Raw genomic sequence first — 20,983 nt, 5'->3', positions numbered from 1 at the left:
GTTTTAGATAACAATAGGCAGCTAAAAAGTCGAAACAGTGATCGAGTGATATTTAGCCAAAACTTTCTAAATGAGAATCAAAGATCTCATCGATGGTAGTGAAACGATAAAAAGTTAGGCAGAAACAGACGTAGATGAAGAAGTTGTGAATTTATAACGGAGTTTTCCTGTCCCGGCCTACTAAAAATAATATATTTATAATATATTAAAAATAAAATCGAAATTTGCTGACGAAGTCTAAAAAAAAGATGTAGAGTACATTCTCACCTACACGTGCATATAAAGAACATCAAAAATGGAGCTCGTATGCGAAAGTTATGGATTTTACAAGTTCGAGGCACACACACCAAGATGATTTACGCCCAACGTACCCTCGTACGCCCAACATACTCGGGGTGCTAAGCCTCGGTTCCTCTACGTTGCTCCAATGCTCTTTCTGAGGATGCGGTAAGTCATGACGCATACGAACGCCCAGCGTAACCGAAGTACGCCCAACGGAACGAGTACGCCCAACGTACTCTGGAATTACGCCCAACGTAATCCCTCTTTCAGCACCCTATAAATATCATGCAAGGCTACCCGGGTTTATTTGCTTCCTTACTCATTTCTTTCACCTTGGAACCCTTCTAAAGCCCCTCTAAACCACCCGAAAGTCCCGGTACACCCGTAAGTACACGACGCAAGGCCCGACACCCCGAAGTTCCCGAGATGCAAATCAGCTTTTCTAGTCGAAGTTCTGCTCGGTTTTTGTCTCACTTTCTTCAATCAATCAGGTGAGTTCATACCCCCTTTTCTACCATTTTAAATGCTTTTAAAAGGTCTTTATCACTATACGGGGGAGAATACAAGTAAAAATGTAACCTTACCCGCATGAAAACATCAAACTTTTGAGTCTACATTGCATGATGTTCTTACGACTACCAAATGGTTTAGTTAACATATAAACATCTTACATTACTTTACCCAATTTGGGATACAACATGATTTATAAATAAAAACGTGTTTTACTTATAAATACGTATACGACTTCATACCAACAATGAGTATTTCAACTACAACATTTTATATTCACGGGAATATATATACATTACTACTATGGCTTTTGCAATACTTTGAAAAACAATACTTTGCGGAAACAAACATACACTTATTATACATAATTGAGAATTCGTGAGAAAACATCTTCACTATACCCAATGGGGGTATTACAGTAAGTCCTGTCTTATAACCAGAATCTCCCGTCCGGAGAGCGTGGCAAGTGTGTATAGATCTATACGGGACTAATGATCCAGCACCCTGACTGCTAGCTACAGTTCGCGGGGTGACAAGTGTCATAACGTTTCGACGCCTGAAGACCATCGCATGCAGGCAAATATGATAGTATGGTTATGAGAACTCACCGAATATACGATTAATGCAGTATCATATCTTTACGAGAAACGTGGTATTCTGATTTACTTTTACGCATCTCAACGAACTTCACATACTTTTATTCTTATAATAAGACTATATAACAACATTTTGAGCATGGTATAGTGCTTACAGTTTACGGTCTTGAACATTTAAATACTGCATTTATACACTTAGGAAAATAAAGGATTTTTCTTGTTTCCAAACATACATGTCACACGTGAAACGATTTACTACACAACTTGTAAGAAAATATGGGATTTTATGAAAATACATACACGAACTTTCGAATGACATACATTTATTCAAACCACTACTTATGAACTCACCAACTTAATTGTTGACACTTTTTCTTTGAAATTACTTGTGTTCTCAGGGAATCACTAAGACAGGTTGTCAACAATCTTTTGAAGCTTAACGCAATGACGTTGCTTGCAAATTTTTGAATCATGATTTGTGTAATCAACTTTTTAACTTGTATTGATACAATCATGTAAACTTTTCAACTAATGTAATATGGTGGTGTGCACTTTCTTTACTATACAATTGTTGTGATAGCGGACATGACGTCATCCGCCCCCGAACGTTTCCGCCATTCAGGTTTGGGGGTGTGACAGATTGGTATCAGAGCATTGTTTATAGTGAACTAAGTATATCAAAACCAATTTTTGATATACAACTATAAACACAACTGGGCAAAAACACTCTGATTAAGAGTCATACTTTTTAAAATATTTTTTTTATAAAATTATACATGCATTCATTTCACACTAGAGTTGGTATCATAAATGACGTTGTTAGAGAAGTATTATAGACAAGTTGTACGGTGCAGATATGCCTTGGAGCATGTAATCAGAACTCGGATGGATATAGCCTGATCAACTATATTTGTCCGAAAGCTGACTAACGTGTGCCAAGGAGTACCTGCAGTGAACAACAAGTCTAAAACTTACCAAAAACACAACTTTTAGAACAAAAGAAATATATTTAGAATACTATAGGAATATTCTATGCAATAGTATAAAAGCCCCAATTTGCCAACTTATATGTATTAGCTTTTGGGCAATTTTCACACCTCTATTCTCGTATAGACACAATGGCTGGATTCCATCTACCAAGCGACCCCTACTACCTGAACCGAGTCAACAGAGGTGGGATAGAAAATAATACAGAAGAAGAATTCAAGGAAGAAATGCAAGCGGACTCAGACTCAGACCCTGAGAATACTGACCTACCCTTAGCAACTCCGATCCAAAATCCAAATCCTCGACCAGGATTTCAAGACCCGACACCTCTGTGGGCAACGAACCTGATTAGGTGGAGTCGCGAACAAGGTCAACCCCTTCCATATAATGGAGATCGAAGATTCTACAACTTAAGCGAAGGAGGATCGGCAGACAGAGTCCTTCCTATACTGGTTCGTCGGATAGCTCACATTGATGAACAAGGAAGAGCAACTATCCATCGAACTGAAGAGAATGATGCGAACACTGGAGTCAATACAGTTCGCATCCGACAGTTAGAATCAACCCGTGGAAGAATCACAAATCAAAATGAAACATTGCAGAGAGAGCTAATGACAACTCAAACCGAAGTGAGAGAACTTCGGGCATGCCAAGCAAGACATGAGCTACGTATGCTCGAGATGGAGCGTTAGTTGGCAGAATCTAAGGCTCATGTGAGCAGTTTGCGTCACAAATAATACCTTTCTGACTACCAAAATTTTGTTATAGATTAGGGACTCGGATAACGTTCTTACTTTTCTTAACCTTGTAATCGGAGACCTTCAGATAGGTCAAATTTTCCCTAACTACAAAATATAGTGCACCATATGTTTAGTATATATGAAGTATTTCCTTTATTAAACACTCTACATACCCCTCAAATTCATGACTTTATCTATCCTATTTATGAATCAAACTCAAAACCCTGTTTAAGGATAAACCAAACTTCTGATATAACAAATCACTAATGCATGAATTTCGAATCATTAAAACTTATAGTCTTTCTTGTTATTTATTTACCAGAACAGTGCCTCCTCGTAGATCAGCACGTAGAAACGCAACCCCAACACTCCCACCACCACCTCCCCAATATGACCCCAACGTAGTGCAATCTGCTATCACTGCAGCAGTAACAATTACACTGTCTCAAGCAAAATCTAGCGGCGCAAGAAGGGCCAAAAGTAATCAACTTACCAACACGACCCCATTTCTGCGATTGGACACCGCCACTTTACAAGCTACAGTTATAGCCACGGTGATAGCCATTATAGCGTACAAGAACTCTGTCAACTCAAGCAGGAAAGGAAATTATATCAAAAATCCTAATCAAAGAAACAATCGAAGCCACCTACCAGTAGCGACCTATAAGAATACCACAAGGTGCGAACTTAAGAACATGAAACGAAAACCCTGGAGCGAGAGGAGAGGCAAATCAACTCAAAGAAACGCCAAAAAGCAATCAACAACCCATACCCCTATATACCCTATTACCTCCACACCGACAACACCATATCGTGGAAACCTTCCGCACTGCAACAAGTTCAACTGCCATCATAATGGAGTCTACCTGATAAAGTCTTGCAATAAGTGCAACAAGAGAGGACACACCGTCAACCACTATAGGACCCCGACCCAATACATCACTGCAACCACCAATGTCGGAGCGAAGCAAATTTGCTATGCATGTGGTGAGGCAGGACATTTCAAGCGAGATTGCTCAATAGAGAGGAATAACAGAGGAGTAGGAAGGGTTTAAGCATCAAGCCAGAAAGAAACAACCAGGAAAGCCATTAAGAATTTTGGTACGTCCCAAACAACAATAACTCTAATTCGTAGTTCACTAAAATTTCTACCAATAAATTTTAAATTTCCCTTTCATTCGAACAAAACCTCAAACTTTTGCTAAGACACCTTGTAGGTGAGCTATAAGGCTTTTAAGTGTACTTTATGGTTTTTATTAATCAAGACCTTGTAGATTGAGGGTGTGTGATTCCGCTTCATCTCCTGATCTCTTTCGGGTAAGTATATATTTCGTAGTCCATCGTATTTAACTGTCGGAACGACCACCAACTATTAAATCGCTTAACGAAAGTAATATCAAGGATAAAAAAAAGCACACATGTAGGGTGCACTATCAATAATGAAACTCTTTCAACCAATATCGACAAACCCGACACAAACTCCCTAATTTTCTCTAGTTCAGAATACCGAAGTACTTATGTGAGGAGTACCATACCTTCTACAACCTTCCAGTAGTATTCCCCAACAAATCATTTAGAAATACCACGCGTACAACGAGTCAAATGCAAGCTCAAAATCTAGGAGTGAATTCAACCATAAACTTCAAAACGAAGTTGCCCTAACGCATTGAGTGAATATGCTAACATTTAGAAGAACAGAAGTAAATAAACCCAAAACCACACGATCCCGATCGGTCGAAGCGATAGGCGGAGTAATAAAGGTCCGTTGAAACACCCACATTGGGATATAGATTCATAAAGGAACAAGAAGAACAAATGGACCAGAAGCACTCACGCCTGCCCGCAACAATTGGAGTCCTAGGCGAAATGCGAATTTCGGGACAAAATTCTCTCTAACGGGGGGATAATGTAACACCAACAAAATTAGGGTCAAAAATTTGACTTCTATAAAACAATAATTGGGATATACCAAGTGGTATATATTGTAATGAGGTTTCCAAAAATATAAATAACACTAAAATCCGAGTTATAACGAATAAGTTATGACCATTTTAAGATTCGTAATAATACTGGTAAAACGCATATAAGCGTAAAACACGAAGTTTCAATAGAATACCTTACAACCTTAGGCTTCTAAATAAAAGTCGTAGATATCGTTAGGATGTAAATATGCATAAAAATAACGCCCAAATCTGACTTCATATGAGGAAGTTATGATTTTTAGAAGTTTTAGATAACAGTAGGCAGCTAAAAAGTCGAAACAATGATCAAGTGATATTTAGCCAAAACTTTCTAAATGAGAATCAAAGATCTCATCGATGGTAGTGAAACGATAAAAAGTTAGGTAGCAACGGACGTCAGATGAAGAAGTTATGAATTTAGAACTGAGTTTTCCTGTCTCGGCCTACTAAAAATAATATAAAAGTAATATATTTATAATATATTAAAAATAAAATCAAAATTTGCCGACGAAGTCTAAACAAAAGATGTAGAGTACATTCTCGCCTACGCGTGCATATAAAGAACGTCAAAAATGGAGCTCGTATGCGAAAGTTATGGATTTTACAAGTTTGAGGCACACACACCAAGACGATTTACGCCCAGCGTACCCTCGTACGCCCAACATACTCGGGTGCTAAGCCTCGGTTCGTCCACGTTGCTCAAATGCTCTATCTGAGGATGCGGTAAGTCATGAAGCATACGAATGCCCAGCGTAACCGAAGTACGCCCAACGTAACGAGTACGCCCAATGTACTCCGGAATTACGCCCAACGTAATCCCTCTTTCAGCACCCTATAAATATCATGCGAGGCTGCCCGGGTTTATTTGCTTCCTTACTCATTTCTTTCACCTTGGAACCCTTCTAAAGCCCCTCTAAACCACCCGAAAGTCCCGGTACACCCGTAAGTACACGACGCAAGGCCCGACACCCCAAAGTTCCCGAGAAGCAAATCAGCTTTTCTAGTCGAAGTTCTGCTCGGTTTTCGTCTCACGTTCTTCAATCTATCAGGTGAGTTCATACCCCCTTTTCTACCATTTTAAATGCTTTTAAAAGGCCTTTATCACTATACGGGGGAGAATACAAGTAAAAACGTAACCTTACCCGCATGAAAACATCAAACTTTTGAGTCTACATTGCATGATGTTCTTACGACTACCAAATGGTTTAGTTAACATATAAACATCTTACATTACTTTACCCAATTTGGGATACAACATGATTTATAAATAAAAACGTGTTTTACTTATAAATACGCATACGACTTCATACCAACAATGAGTATTTCAACTACAACATTTTATATTCACGGGAATATATATACATTACTACTATGGCTTTTGCAATACTTTGAAAAACAATACTTTGCGGAAACAAACATACACTTATTATACATAATTGAGAATTCGTGAGAAAACATCTTCACTATACCCAATGGGGGTATTACAGTAAGTCCTGTCTTATAACCAGAATCTCCCGTCCGGAGAGCGTGGCAAGTGTGTATAGATCTATACGGGACTAATGATCCAGCACCCTGACTGCTAGCTACAGTTCGCGGGGTGACAAGTGTCATAACGTTTCGACGCCTGAAGACCATCGCATGCAGGCAAATATGATAGTATGGTTATGAGAACTCACCGAATATACGATTAATGCAGTATCATATCTTTACGAGAAACGTGGTATTCTGATTTACTTTTACGCATCTCAACGAACTTCACATACTTTTATTCTTATAATAAGACTATATAACAACATTTTGAGCATGGTATAGTGCTTACAGTTTACGGTCTTGAACATTTAAATACTGCATTTATACACTTAGGAAAATAAAGGATTTTTCTTGTTTCCAAACATACATGTCACACGTGAAACGATTTACTACACAACTTGTAAGAAAATATGGGATTTTATGAAAATACATACACGAACTTTCGAATGACATACATTTATTCAAACCACTACTTATGAACTCACCAACTTAATTGTTGACACTTTTTCTTTGAAATTACTTGTGTTCTCAGGGAATCACTAAGACAGGTTGTCAACAATCTTTTGAAGCTTAACGCAATGACGTTGCTTGCAAATTTTTGAATCATGATTTGTGTAATCAACATTTTAACTTGTATTGATACAATCATGTAAACTTTTCAACTAATGTAATATGGTGGTGTGCACTTTCTTTACTATACAATTGTTGTGATAGCGGACATGACGTCATCCGCCCCCGAACGTTTCCGCCGTTCAGGTTTGGGGGTGTGACAGATTGGTATCAGAGCATTGTTTATAGTGAACTAAGCATATCAAAACCAATTTTTGATATACAACTATAAACACAACTGGGCAAAAACACTCTGATTAAGAGTCATACTTTTTAAAATATTTTTTTTATAAAATTATACATGCATTCATCACACTAGAGTTGGTATCATAAATGACGTTGTTAGAGAAGTATTATAGACAAGTTGTACGGTGCAGATATGCCTTGGAGCATGTAATCAGAACTCGGATGGATATAGCCTGATCAACTATATTTGTCCGAGAGCTGACTAACGTGTGCCAAGGAGTACCTACAGTGAACAACAAGTCTAAAACTTACCAAAAACACAACTTTTAGAACAAAAGAAATATATTTAGAATACTATAGGAATATTCTATGCAATAGTATAAAAGCCCCAATTTGCCAACTTATATGTATTAGCTTTTGGGCAATTTTCACACCTCTATTCTCGTATAGACACAATGGCTGGATTCCATCTACCAAGCGACCCCTACTACCTGAGCCGAGTCAACAGAGGAGGGATAGAAAATAATACAGAAGAAGAATTCAAGGAAGAAATGCAAGCGGACTCAGACTCAGACCCTGAGAATACTGACCTACCCTTAGCAACTCCGATCCAAAATCCAAATCCTCGACCAGGATTTCAAGACCCGACACCTCTGTGGGCAACGAACCTGATTAGGTGGAGTCGCGAACAAGGTCAACCCCTTCCATATAATGGAGATCGAAGATTCTACAACTTTAGCGAAGGAGGATCGGCAGACAGAGTCCTTCCTATACTGGTTCGTCGGATAGCTCACATTGATGAACAAGGAAGAGCAACTATCCATCGAACTGAAGAGAATGATGCGAACACTGGAGTCAATACAGTTCGCATCCGACAGTTAGAATCAACCCGTGGAAGAATCACAAATCAAAATGAAACATTGCAGAGAGAGCTAACGACAACTCAAACCGAAGTGAGAGAACTTCGGGCATGCCAAGCAAGACATGAGCTACGTATGCTCGAGATGGAGCGTTAGTTGGCAGAATCTAAGGCTCATGTGAGCAGTTTGCGTCACAAATAATACCTTTCTGACTACCAAAATTTTGTTATAGATTAGGGACTCGGATAACGTTCTTACTTTTCTTAACCTTGTAATCGGAGACCTTCAGATAGGTCAAATTTTCCCTAACTACAAAATATAGTGCACCATATGTTTAGTATATATGAAGTATTTCCTTTATTAAACACTCTACATACCCCTCAAATTCATGACTTTATCTATCCTCTTTATGAATCAAACTCAAAACCCTGTTTAAGGATAAACCAAACTTCTGATATAACAAATCACTAATGCATGAATTTCGAATCATTAAAACTTATAGTCTTTCTTGTTATTTATTTACCAGAACAGTGCCTCCTCGTAGATCAGCACGTAGAAACGCAACCCCAACACTCCCACCACCACCTCCCCAATATGACCCCAACGTAGTGCAATATGCTATCACTGCAGCAGTAACAATTACACTGTCTCAAGCAAAATCTAGCGGCGCAAGAAGGGCCGGAAGTAATCAACTTACCAACACGACCCCATTCCTGCGATTGGACACCGCCACTTTACAAGCTACAGTTATAGCCACGGTGATAGCCATTATAGCGTACAAGAACTCTGTCAACTCAAGCAGGAAAGGAAATAATATCAAAAATCCTAATCAAAGAAACAATCGAAGCCACCTACCAGTAGCTACCTATAAGAATACCACAAGGTGCGAACTTAAGAACATGAAACGAAAACCTTGGAGCGAGAGGAGAGGCAAATCAACTCAAAGAAACGCCAAAAAGCAATCAACAACCCATACCCCTACATACCCTATTACCTCCACACCGACAACACCATATCGTGGAAACCTTCCGCACTGCAACAAGTTCAACTGCCATCATAATGGAGTCTACCTGATAAAGTCTTGCAATAAGTGCAACAAGAGAGGACACACCGTCAACCACTATAGGACCCCGACCCAATACATCACTGCAACCACCAATGTCGGAGCGAAGCAAATTTGCTATGCATGTGGTGAGGCAGGACATTTCAAGCGAGATTGCTCAATAGAGAGGAATAACAGAGGAGTAGGAAGGGTTTAAGCATCAAGCCAGAAAGAAACAACCAGGAAAGCCATTAAGAATTTTGGTACGTCCCAAACAACAATAACTCTAATTCATAGTTCACTAAAATTTCTACCAATAAATTTTAAATTTCCCTTTCATTCGAACAAAACCTCAAACTTTTGCTAAGACACCTTGTAGGTGAGCTATAAGGCTTTTAAGTGTACTTTATGGTTTTTATTAATCAAGACCTTGTAGATTGAGGGTGTGTGATTCCGCTTCATCTCCTGATCTCTTTCGGGTAAGTATATATTTCGTAGTCCATCGTATTTAACTGTCGGAACGACCACCAACTATTAAATCGCTTAACGAAAGTAATATCAAGGATAAAAAAAAGCACACATGTAGGGTGCACTATCAATAATGAAACTCTTTCAACCAATATCGACAAACCCGACACAAACTCCCTAATTTTCTCTAGTTCAGAATACCGAAGTACTTATGTGAGGAGTACCATACCTTCTACAACCTTCTAGTAGTATTCCCCAACAAATCATTTAGAAATACCACGCGTACAACGAGTCAAATGCAAGCTCAAAATCTAGGAGTGAATTCAACCATAAACTTCAAAACGAAGTCGCCCTAACGCATTGAGTGAATATGCTAACATTTAGAAGAACAGAAGTAAATAAACCCAAAACCACACGATCCCGATCGGTCGAAGCGATAGGCGGAGTAATAAAGGTCCGTTGAAACACCCACATTGGGATATAGATTCATAAAGGAACAAGAAGAACAAATGGACCAGAAGCACTCACGCCTGCCCGCAACAATTGGAGTCCTAGGCGAAATGCGAATTTCGGGACAAAATTCTCTCTAACGGGGGGATAATGTAACACCAACAAAATTAGGGTCAAAAATTTGACTTCTATAAAACAATAATTGGGATATACCAAGTGGTATATATTGTAATGAGGTTTCCAAAAATATAAATAACACTAAAATCCGAGTTATAACGAATAAGTTATGACCATTTTAAGATTCGTAATAATACTGGTAAAACGCATATAAGCGTAAAACACGAAGTTTCAATAGAATACCTTACAACCTTAGGCTTCTAAATAAAAGTCGTAGATATCGTTAGGATGTAAATATGCATAAAAATAACGCCCAAATCTGACTTCATATGAGGAAGTTATGATTTTTAGAAGTTTTAGATAACAGTAGGCAGCTAAAAAGTCGAAACAATGATCAAGTGATATTTAGCCAAAACTTTCTAAATGAGAATCAAAGATCTCATCGATGGTAGTGAAACGATAAAAAGTTAGGTAGCAACGGACGTCAGATGAAGAAGTTATGAATTTAGAACTGAGTTTTCCTGTCTCGGCCTACTAAAAATAATATAAAAGTAATATATTTATAATATATTAAAAATAAAATCAAAATTTGCCGACGAAGTCTAAACAAAAGATGTAGAGTACATTCTCGCCTACGCGTGCATATAAAGAACGTCAAAAATGGAGCTCGTATGCGAAAGTTATGGATTTTACAAGTTTGAGGCACACACACCAAGACGATTTACGCCCAGCGTACCCTCGTACGCCCAACATACTCGGGTGCTAAGCCTCGGTTCGTCCACGTTGCTCAAATGCTCTATCTGAGGATGCGGTAAGTCATGAAGCATACGAATGCCCAGCGTAACCGAAGTACGCCCAACGTAACGAGTACGCCCAATGTACTCCGGAATTACGCCCAACGTAATCCCTCTTTCAGCACCCTATAAATATCATGCGAGGCTGCCCGGGTTTATTTGCTTCCTTACTCATTTCTTTCACCTTGGAACCCTTCTAAAGCCCCTCTAAACCACCCGAAAGTCCCGGTACACCCGTAAGTACACGACGCAAGGCCCGACACCCCAAAGTTCCCGAGAAGCAAATCAGCTTTTCTAGTCGAAGTTCTGCTCGGTTTTCGTCTCACGTTCTTCAATCTATCAGGTGAGTTCATACCCCCTTTTCTACCATTTTAAATGCTTTTAAAAGGCCTTTATCACTATACGGGGGAGAATACAAGTAAAAACGTAACCTTACCCGCATGAAAACATCAAACTTTTGAGTCTACATTGCATGATGTTCTTACGACTACCAAATGGTTTAGTTAACATATAAACATCTTACATTACTTTACCCAATTTGGGATACAACATGATTTATAAATAAAAACGTGTTTTACTTATAAATACGCATACGACTTCATACCAACAATGAGTATTTCAACTACAACATTTTATATTCACGGGAATATATATACATTACTACTATGGCTTTTGCAATACTTTGAAAAACAATACTTTGCGGAAACAAACATACACTTATTATACATAATTGAGAATTCGTGAGAAAACATCTTCACTATACCCAATGGGGGTATTACAGTAAGTCCTGTCTTATAACCAGAATCTCCCGTCCGGAGAGCGTGGCAAGTGTGTATAGATCTATACGGGACTAATGATCCAGCACCCTGACTGCTAGCTACAGTTCGCGGGGTGACAAGTGTCATAACGTTTCGACGCCTGAAGACCATCGCATGCAGGCAAATATGATAGTATGGTTATGAGAACTCACCGAATATACGATTAATGCAGTATCATATCTTTACGAGAAACGTGGTATTCTGATTTACTTTTACGCATCTCAACGAACTTCACATACTTTTATTCTTATAATAAGACTATATAACAACATTTTGAGCATGGTATAGTGCTTACAGTTTACGGTCTTGAACATTTAAATACTGCATTTATACACTTAGGAAAATAAAGGATTTTTCTTGTTTCCAAACATACATGTCACACGTGAAACGATTTACTACACAACTTGTAAGAAAATATGGGATTTTATGAAAATACATACACGAACTTTCGAATGACATACATTTATTCAAACCACTACTTATGAACTCACCAACTTAATTGTTGACACTTTTTCTTTGAAATTACTTGTGTTCTCAGGGAATCACTAAGACAGGTTGTCAACAATCTTTTGAAGCTTAACGCGATGACGTTGCTTGCAAATTTTTGAATCATGATTTGTGTAATCAACTTTTTAACTTGTATTGATACAATCATGTAAACTTTTCAACTAATGTAATATGGTGGTGTGCACTTTCTTTACTATACAATTGTTGTGATAGCGGACATGACGTCATCCGCCCCCGAACATTTCCGCCGTTCAGGTTTGGGGGTGTGACATCTTTGGTCCAAGGTAGCTCCTACCCAAGAAGACCAAGAAAATGGGACTAATAAGCATAAACTTCTAATATAAGCAAGATATAGAGGTATGATAGTCAAGTTCAAAACGTTATACCACAAATGATTCTCTAAGATGCCAAGAGTCCAGATCTACAAGCTTGAGAGCAACACCAACACTCCAATGATCTTCCTTCTCAATTAAGGACTCTAAAATGATACCAAAAGATGCACAAGGATTCAAAATCTCATACACATTTAGGGTTTTCAAAATAAGGATGGAGGCCGTAGTGGTGAAGGGTTTTGCAGCCATAATATTTTTTAAATAGGGTGAAAACACTAAAATTAGGGTATGGTCTCTTCGTGAAAATGCCTGGCGTTCATCATAGAATGCCTTGCGTTTGAACGTCGGGTATCTTATGCCAAATTCCTGGCGTTTGGACCGAAGACCTTATCATCGTCAGGATGTTACAATTATCCCCCACTTGGCTTAGACTTTATCCTCGAAGTTAGCTACAGCAACTAATTGAGGGTAGTGTTTCCATTACTCCACCTCATGTCACTCAGATGGTCCTCCCCATAACCTGATCCGAAGTAAATTTTGGCTTATTCAGCTGGCTGCCTACCCATACCATCCGTGACATACTAACTTTCATCACTAGAGAAACCATCACAACCCTAGTAATATTTCAGACATCCAATACCTTAACTGACTCTTAAGCAATCAAAATCATCTCAGAATGCAGATACTACATTATCTCCCACAATCCGAACCATACGAAACCCTTCCGACCTTGACTAACCTTTCTGATTCCACTGGGGGATTAGGACTCCTAACCATTCTCTGCTAATGAAGCCTTCATTTGAAAACAAGGCAGCTCCAAACATGATCCTCAGCTAGATAACCATTACAGAGAGGCACAAACAATGCTAGAATATTCCACAACTTTCTGGCTAAGACCGAATGTCTAGAGAGATCCACAAAGTCAGGGACTCTCACGACTACAAATACTGAATCAACTCTATCAATATTCTTCCCGAGACTGAAATCCCATCAGATCCAAATTTTAGAATCCAAATTCCAGGACTGACATGCATCCATACGTTGAATCTACCGCTTTCCCTTGAGTATGACTACTACCAAATGCATGAAAAAGTACCCATACACATCAATTGTGAATTTCCACTAATTCTAAATCCGTCATATATACCAAAAGCCTTTAATAAACCATTGACATCTTGTCATGCCATTTCCAACCACTGCCCCTACGAGCAAAGATGAGAAATCCAAGAATTTTCACATTTTCCCCTAATCCATATCAACCCAGGTGTCGCCCCCTTCCTCCCAACCTTGAAAATATCTTGAGACATTCATAAGAACTTCATGATTTGAGACTTCATAACCGATACCTAAACTTGATAATAAAACCCCTAATAACAATTTGCAAACAAATAAGATTCATAATGCAAATATTTCATAGGGACTTCCTGATACACGACTGATACTCCCAACAACCCTTAACTATTTCCTTTATCCAAACCAACTTATTTGTGAGTCTCCCGACTCCCATCATTGCACCAACACCGAAAGTGATATAAGCAGAAGAAATCAACAATCATGACCATTGTGCCCCCAACCTATGTCTGGAATGCTCTCGGTATTACACGAAACTTGTCGACATCCCATCATTCACCTAGAACTCACAACCAGCACCACGGGGGCCAAATATACTCATTGTTTTGGTCAAAAATTACACAAGTATAAATCAACCAAATTGAATGAGAGGTTGTAATGTTTGAACTGTGCAATAGAAAAAAGTAAAGAGAATGACACGATTGTTTACAAGGAAAGCCCTTGACCCTTGCTAGGATCTCCAGCAGAAAACCTTGGGAGGTGATAATAATCACCTACCTTGATGATTTTATTAATATAAAATGAGGATTACAGAGAGTATTTCAGTAAGCACAAGTGAAAAAGTTCATAGAGTAAGCTAAGAGTAAGCAGTGTGTCGTGTGTGAGATATACATGTGTCAATTTATACTCTAAACTAGCTAACAGGATGTCCGATATTTTCGGGATCCTCTATGACAAGCTTTGTGAATGTTATTTAACTTGGTATTCTAGGTGTCTAACATAGTTGGGATGACTTTATGTTGAGAATAAGTCTTCTCTTGACTATTTCTACAAATGTGTTAACTAAGAATGAAAAATAACTGTTATAAATGTTAGTAAATAATAATAACGGTAATAGTCGGGATCCTAAGATAGTTAAGGATCCTGAATATCTGATAAGGTTTGAGGATCATGAATATTTTGATGAGGTTTGAGGATCCTAAATGCTTTAAGGATCCTGTCCCTAACAATTGTCCCCAAGTTATTCCTGAAAATGTAGGAGTTAATTTTGAGAATAGTAAAGGAATAACTTACAAGTAAGTTGAAAAAGGAGATAAAGAATATTTTAAAAATTATCCCTTAATGGATAAGTTTTATCCATCTTGAGGTAATCGAGACGCAGTCAAATCATCTTTCTTTTCTCTTCTTTGCTATAAATGTGGGCTTCAGGTAATTTCTTCTCTATTCTCTCAAGTCGTCATCGTCTTATTGTGAAGGTAAATTTTTCCTCTTACTTGTTTTCTCCTGTTGCTCCGATTTTCCTCATTATGGCTAAGAAAACTTGTCGTTCTTGAGCTAAAGTTGTTACTTCTCCCGAGAATGACTTCAGTGATCAAGCAATCTTATCTTATGATGAGATTTTCTCCTTCGACAATGAGGATATGGAATTGTTGAAAGCCATTGGGGCTTTTCCTTCTGATGTAGTTTTTCGACCTTTTGAGGCCACCGTTCAATCGAATTTTGTTTCTCTGACGCAGGTTTTCCCGAATACCCATTTACTCTAGGTTTAACTTATCATTTTACTGGCATCATTCGTGATTTATTTTCGACTACCCAAATTTCTTATATCTAAGTTATGCCTGTGGTCTGTAGGATCCTGTTTTAGATTGATCACTTGAATCAGTCCAAGAATATGGACATTGGGTCACCTGAGTTGGCTCTCGTTTATGACCTTTCTAATTTTGATTCTCCCTGTTTCTTGTTAAGAGTTAAGACAAACAAACATTACCACATTCTGAAATCTAAACAAAATGATGGTGCTTGGAAGGAAAAATACTTCTTTGTGAGACTTGATTTGATTCCCAAGGGGAATTCCCTGCCAAAAACATGGATAAAAAAGGGTAGGATTTGAATTTAAACTTGAAGGATATTGAAATTTACTTCCCTGATTTTGTTTGTTTTGATGCAATGTTCAAATTTGAAGAGCTTGTTCTTGCTACTTGTGATTCTGAGGACAAGACTTCCAAACTTCTTGCACTTGAAAGGTCATTCAAGCTCGAACATTCCAGTCTCCAAGAGGGTTCTTATACTAACTCTTCTATGGATACTGGTAACATTATTTTGATTGGATTGTAACAATCGTCTTCCGAGGTATAAATTTATTTAGATTCTCAAGTTTTATTTTGGGCTATAATAGAATTGTATATTGGATTGGTCCTCTTTGTTTTGGGCCGAGTCTTAGTCTGCCCATAAGTCATACGTGGGGCGTAACCCGTTATACGTTGGGCGTAATGATTAAATGAAATGCGGGGAGGAGAAGCGTACGCGCAGCGTACCATATGGTACGTGCAGCATATGCGGCCAGAGGAAAAACCCTAATTTTAGGGGTTTAAGGCTATATAAACCCCATTATAGCCTCCTTCCCTGTTTTCCCATCAGCCTCCTCACTCTCAAGAAAACCTTAATTCATTCTTTTCCTCTCTTTGTGTGTGAAGAAGCTTTTGTGAGTGTTTCAAGGAAAGGAAGTAGTGAAGAAGGAAAGGAAGAAGTTGGAGAAGAAGCTTGAGCTCAGGGATCTGGACTTAGCACCCTCTTGGTCAGCAAAGGAAGGTATAAAGTTCTGAACTTTCTTCCTCTTTGATTCTAGATCTAGGTTATGCAAGTTTGGACCTTTTTAGATCCAAAGGTTGAGTCTTAATCTTGTAAGTCGGTTTTGGAGCTTGGGTTGCCATCCTTAAGGCTCAAAAACATCTTTCTAGGAATAAAGTTTCAATCTTTGAAGCTTACATGAAGCCATGCATGAGATTTAGTTAGCTCCATGGAAGTAGAATGTTATTTATGGAAGTTTGAGCCTTTATGAGACTTGTAAGACATCAAGTAGGCAACTTTATGGCTTAAGACATGAAACAAGCTTAGGATCTAGAATTGTAGCTTCTGGATCGGATTATTATGTACTTAATGAGATTTCGGCTTAACAGGGTTGTACGCTGGGCATACAAGAAGGTACGCGCCACGTACAAGCCAGCAGCTAGTATGCTCAGTGTACGTTGGTGTATGCCCCGCGTACGCTGCCAGTTTGGGCTTCGAGTCTTTTGGTCCTCGGTGTGGGCTAAGTTTTAGACTTAGGGTCTTTGGGCCTTAGTGTCCATCAGATTTCAGTTGCTATGGACCAAGGATTTAGTATTAGGCTTGAGTAAGGCCCAATAAGAGGTTTTGGGCCCAATATAGAAAATTGGGCCATTAGTGGGCCAGTAATGGGACCATTGATGGGCTTATAGGTAATTGAGGGTTTGGGCCATGTTGTGACCCATGCCATAGCAGGGGTAAAAGGGTCATTTTACCCACAGGAGAATCCCTATTCTGATTTAGTGTTTTATTTCCCATGATAGTCGGGAAGCAGCCGGAGCAGCAGTCAGGGATTTCTCATTCAGGAGTTCAGCAGTCGGCATCACAAGGTGAGTTACCTTCCAGTAGAAGTGGGTCTACGGCCACAATGCCGACCCACCAATAGGAGTTGTATGTTAGATGATTTTCTTTGTGATATCATCTAGGTTCGCTACTACCTGATATGTTATATGCTGGCATGATATGTTATATGTGATAGTAGTAGAGTTCGGTTGTTAGTACCGAAGGGTAGGCCAGACACCCCAGATAGGTCTGACAATATGTGATGATATGTTTATATGCTGGCATGATGTGTTATATGTGATAGTGGTATTAGGAGGGGAATAGTCCCCAAGTTCGGTTGTTAGGACCGAAGTGTAGCTCAGGCACCCCAGATATGTGTGATAATCTGTTATGCTATGATATGTGATAGTAGTAGTAGTAGGGGTGGAATAGTCCCCGAGGTTCGGTTGATAGGACCGAAGGGTAGTCAGCACCCCAGAACAGCTTGACATGGGTTGGTCAGCACCCCAGAATGGCTTGACACGGGTAGGACGGCACCCCAGAATGGCCACATGGGTAGGTTGCCACCCCAGAATGGCCGTACTGGGTAGGTCAGGCACCCCAGAATTGCCTGATAGTATGTATGTATGTGATTGTATGGTATGTGGTACGATGGGGGAACTCATTAAACTTCGTGCTTACAGTTTTCAGTTTTGGTTTCAGGTACCTCTTCATCGAAGGGGAAGGAGCTGGTGCGGTAGCGACACATCACACGCACACTTCGTTTTCCGCACTATGAGATTGTTCTTGGATTTGTACTCTGACATTATGGAAGTTTTTCATGTTTTGGTTTTCATACACGAAATATGTTGTATGAAATGATATGATCAAATGATGTTTATTCACAAATGTTTTGCTAAGTATTTAGTCAAAAATGAAATTTTTGGATGTGAAAATTGGGTCGTTACATGGATACTTCTTTTAGACTGATAAGGATCTTGAGTTGATATGGATCTTTGGCAGGATCCAAGACTATTGGATCTAAGGCTCGTGTTGGTTTGGCAGATCTTGAAGACGATATGACCAGTGGTTTTATCAAGGTTAAGAAAGAAAAAGGTGTCAATCTTCCTCCTCCCAAGAGATCTCACATAAAACTTACATTTAAGGCTTTAGGAACCCGTTAGTGGAAGACTTCTGAGGCCATAGATTCCAGCCTAGAGAACCTCAGCATCGAGGATGCTCTTGGGAAGTTGACATCATTTTCCCAGGCTGTAAGTATCCTGTGTATAAGCATTATTTATGTAAGTTTATCATACCTATTTGTTCTTTTGCTGGTGTTTTCATTTGTTTCAGGTCTCCACTCATGTTTCTAAATACAACAATGGTCTCAGGATCCGTGGTGAGAAAGCTGAGTCTGCTCTAAAAGAGCATGAGAAAACCTGGAGGGCCACCAATGAGGATCTCCTCTTGAGGGTGGAGTTGTTGAGAAAAAAGAAGGCTGAGAAGGAGGAGGAGCATTCTACAGATCTTGAGGAGGTGATTTTCGATGCGAAGACAAATGTTGCAGTGCCTATCCTAGAGGCTAAGATCAAGTTGGCGAAGGATCTAGAGAATGCAGGTTCCTGGGATGTTGACAACTTGTGTGATGCACTGGCCAAATTGGTTGACATGCCTACTACTGCCAATCAGGATCCTGTATTGCGGCTGACTGAAGGAGGGGAGAAGAAGGATGCAACTGACGATGACCAAGCTAAGGTCTAGGCCTGAAAGAAGTTAGTATATGTAGTTTTTTTTCATCAATAATGTAAAACAATTAATCTTTTGGTTGGGTTGGTTACAACCCCTTTTGAATGCAATGGTTGTGTTTCCTTTTTATATCTCTCTCTTGATTTTTTTACATGACTGTTACGATACTAGGATCCTTAAATAATCAGCATCCCGAAAAACTTGGTTCCTGCAAAATTCTTTTAGTTAGTACACTTGAATTCTGATAGCCAAATGATTTTTGGTTAGGATCCTAGAAAGTTCAGGATCCTTAAACTTCCTTAGAGTTTTTTGAGAATAAGAATAGATGGAACCTGATTGTCTTCAAGTTTTCCTTAAGCTTTTTTTCAACCTTAGAATTTACTGAGTATAAATCTCACCTTAGGAAAGACCTTAGGGTCGTTGTTGACTTCTGATGATAAGTTTCTTACTAATGAGGATCCATACCGATGAGGATAATTAATTATGAGGATCCTTAGTCATGAGATCATACAAAGGAATTCCCTTCTTAGGATAACATGTTTAGGTTATAGACTTTGACAAAATTCTTGGGTAACACCATAAGTTCAATTGATAACAGGTTAATGTTATATATTGGGGAGGATCCCAACTTGTGACATATTTCATGGGAAAGATTCCTACTTATGATAACATGAAACTATAATGATTCGTGTGTATTTTCTGGCAAAAAATCCCAACGTGTGATAACAAGAAGGTGTTATAAACTTTATATAATTTATGGGGTAAGATCCCAATTTCAGATAACGTGAAAATTTTATAAACCTTAAGGATCTTAACTTATGTTCAAACATAAGAGGGTTGCCAAGCCACTGCATCGTGAAATGATCCCCTTATTTCTATCCCATAGTTAGATATCGTGCGTTCAAGCGATATGTATAAACCTTAGTTTGTGTGAAAGACGTACTTAGCTCATTAAACCTTAGAGGATATTAAGTACCCTTAAGTGTAGGAGATATTATCAGTCTCTAGCTTGTGTATATGATAGTTTAAAGATTATACCGTCAATATAATGGAATTGTTCTAAGATGTTGATATTTTCATGTGTCAAGATCCTTATGCTTCAGGATCTTCAACCTTGAGGATCCTTATGTTTCAGGATCATTTCTTATGGAGATCCTTAGCTATACGTTGGTCTACATAGAAAAAATTAGTTAAGGGTGAGCATTAGTCTAGCTAATGCCCCTACGATGCTTAAGTTAGTAATATATTCGAGGAAAAAATAAGTAATGATGAAAAGTTTTAAAGTAAAGAATATGTGCACCTTTGTTTTGTTGAAGATAAATTGATCTTATTTACATATAGTATGATTTGAGATGTATAGCATTCCAAGATCTTGGCAAAATGTCTCCTTCGAGGGTTACTAGCCAATACGCTCCTTTGTCTGCTTCAACATCTATGAGATATGGTTCTTCCCACTTAGGAGCTAATTTACCTGCACTAGGATCCTTGGTGTTTTGGAATGTTTTTCTTAATACCAAGTCTCCTATTTGGAATTTTCTGGATTTTATGTTTTTGTTGTAAGCCTTCGAGATCCTTTTTTGATGAGCAGCAATGCGTATCTTGGCAAGATCGTTGAGTTCACCAACAGTGTCAAGATCCTGGGCTAGGATCCTGTCATTGTTTTCTTGATTTTGGAGTAAGTATCTTGTGGGGGTCAGAAATGGCATCGACCAAGTCCTCGCACGATGGCCTGGATTTCCGCAACCGAAATCCTAGTCCTGGAGGGTTGAATGCACTATATGGGTAAGGTTGC

This window comes from Lactuca serriola, chromosome 2, assembly GCF_051521515.1.
Source record: "Lactuca serriola cultivar US96UC23 chromosome 2, Lser_US96UC23_V15, whole genome shotgun sequence".
NCBI classification, from domain to species: Eukaryota; Viridiplantae; Streptophyta; class Magnoliopsida; order Asterales; family Asteraceae; genus Lactuca; species Lactuca serriola.
The sequence above is the reverse complement of the archived record's forward strand: the minus strand, read 5'-3'. Positions refer to the sequence as shown.